This window comes from Ruditapes philippinarum, unplaced genomic scaffold (assembly GCF_026571515.1).
Source record: "Ruditapes philippinarum isolate M1 unplaced genomic scaffold, ASM2657151v2 ctg5641_1_1_1_1, whole genome shotgun sequence".
NCBI lineage: Eukaryota > Metazoa > Mollusca > Bivalvia > Venerida > Veneridae > Ruditapes > Ruditapes philippinarum.
In genome coordinates this window covers 43,422-46,238 of record NW_026861773.1, presented here as the reverse complement: position 1 = coordinate 46,238, position 2,817 = coordinate 43,422, and positions in this window count along the sequence as shown.

The following is a 2,817-nucleotide window of genomic DNA, read 5'->3' as shown; positions in this document are numbered from 1 at the left end:
AATCATCGTCATCATCATCCTGTCGAAATTGAAAATATATTCCTGTCGTCATATTTATACGTTATATGTTTTATATAAATACTTAAGGCCCACTATGCCTCAGAAACGCTTATTTTTTTATTTTACACAAACTTAATTTTGTATCTTATTTCAGTTTTTTTTTAAAGTTTTTTCATGAACTCTTACCTGCTACATTTGCTCCGTTGGCAATTCGTAGAGTTAGTAGTTTGTATGGAAGTCAAAAAAATTCTGCTTACATTTTTCTACCTTTGTATTATACTGATAATGAGCATGATAATATGCAAACACTAAAATTGGTAAATTTACATAAGGGAACGTGTCCAATATATAAGGACACAAACCACTCTAAGTGGTGAGAATAGGGGCCTCCGTGGCCGAGTTGTTAAGGTCGCTGACTTGAGATCACAGGTCCCTCACCGCTGTAGGTTCGATCCTCACTCGGGTCGAAATCTTTCATGTGAGGAAGCCATCCAGATGGCTTAAGGAAGGTCGGTGGTTCTACCCAGGTGCCCGCTCGTGCCTGAAATAATGCCCGGAGGGGCACCTGTCGTTATCCTCCACCAGTAAAGCTGGAAAAATTCGAAAAAAAATCTCGGCGGGACGCTCTAGGATGGCCCGACTTGAGAATACGGTCGCCATATGGGCTTGCCAGCGGCGACCTTAAATAAACGCATTAAAAAAAGTTGCCGTACTCAATGATTGCTATCCCAAGTCTCGGCACGAAACTTCTCGGAGGGGAAAGTAATGTAACGACGTTGGTAGAACGCCATACTACTGATAGTGAGCATAACAAGTTTGCGTCTTTAAAAAAAACCCGCCCAGATGTCTTTTTTCAAACCCGATGATGTTAAAAAATTTTTAAGAGAAAAAAATTCTGATTAGTCGAATTTATTGCGAAAATAGAAAAAATCGGCTATTTCCCTCAGTCTCCGATAAGCCAAATATTAATAATAGGGAAATGTTCCCCTGATAGTTAAAAATAAAATTTTTACTTATTTTGAAATATTTTTAAATAGCTTTTATTATTTTTGTTTAAATCTTAGAGATTTTTCATAATGTAACTTTTTTGATAAAAGCTTAGATTAAAATTTTTGGAACGAAACAGGTTTCTACATTCATTTAAGCTTGAAACGCCCCCGGAAGTTTTAGACAGGAACTCCCAAATGGGCGAAAAAATTAAAAGAAAAATAACTGCTCTTATATTTAAAAAATGCCCTTTTTGTTTTTTACAAAATTATAACTTTTAAAAAAATTCAAATTTTTGGGTAGGCCCCTTGGGGCCCCCCTAAACCCCTTCCCTGAGCCAGGCCCAATTAGACAGTTTAAAAAATATTTTGGGAAACCAAAAGGGGTTTACTCAATTGTTTTTATTAATTTTTTAAAAATTTTTTCCCTTTTTCAGCGGACGCAGAAAATTTTGGGAACCCCAAACAAATAAAGATGTTGAACACCCCAGGGAAAACGATAAAATTTTCAAAAAAAAAAAGATTAAAAAGAAAAAGAAAACACTGCTTTTATAGTTAATTAATTAAATTTAGAAATAAACTTTTTAATATTATCATTTTCATCAATATTATAAAAAAATTAGGGACTTTTTATAAAATAAAAGGGTGTTAACTATATATAAATAGTTTTCACCCCTTGTATTTTTTTTTTATTTTTATTTTTTTTTTAAAACGTTCCTTTTACAGGCTCTGCAGAGGGGGGAATCTTACCCAAACATACAAATTAAAAATTTCCCTTTTTATGTTACAAAAAATATGTTTTTTACCATTGAAAATAAGAAATTTGGGGTTATAATTTAAAATTGAACATGCACGAGTTTTGTAAGAGATTGTTGTAAATAACCCTTTTGTAATACGGTTGAAAAAACCAACACCCGCATGGTGGGCTTTTTTTTACGAATACGAAAACTTCTTTAGCTCGATTGATCGCTCAAAACCCCTTTGCCAAAACTATCGCTCACCCCGGAAAATTCCATATAAACATAATTCATGGATGCTCAAAACCTATGCTCAACTTCGAACCTATCTTTTTTCCCTTGCAAAAGGGTTTTTGTGAAATACCCCTTTCCCCTGAACAAAAAAAGAAAATAATTGCGGGTCGCATGTTTAATTAAGTGAAGCCCACATTTAAATTTTTAAAACCTCTTGATCGTATGAAGAATTAAAGGTTAATTGATACAAAATTAGAGGTGTTGTAACCAATTTGTTTGTTATGATAATATTTGCCGTCTTTAGTAACGACAAAAAAGAAAATAACACGTGGAAAAAGTGAAATGTGCAAAGTCAATAAATAAATGACGTTTACTCGGACGGCTAATTACAGCCGTTGTTCATGTAACATGAATTGAAACAGTGTTATTCATTTAAAGAATGATACTTGTACGTGTGTTTATTTGAGTTAATGGGTACAAAATAGATGCTGCTGAAAATATTTTATTAAGTCATTGTTTAAAATAATATTTATCCCATAATAAACATATAAATATATTTTGAGTTTGGATAATGATTACCCAATCGTCGATCTCAACCATTTACAATATGCATGAATATAGATTAACACAGTGTACCGTAAATATCCAATGGGAAACACTGAGATAATAACTCTTAATATTTACAAAAATGACGTATTCGACAAACTGATGCACTAACAAACAAGGTCCAACGTGAAAATAGTTCAACCTCGGTTGGCTAGAACTACCGATCTCTCGAACAAATTTGCACAGGCCCTCAAGATTCGAGCGAACGAAGATATACTGTACTTGATTAATATGCAAATTAATATGAAAACAAA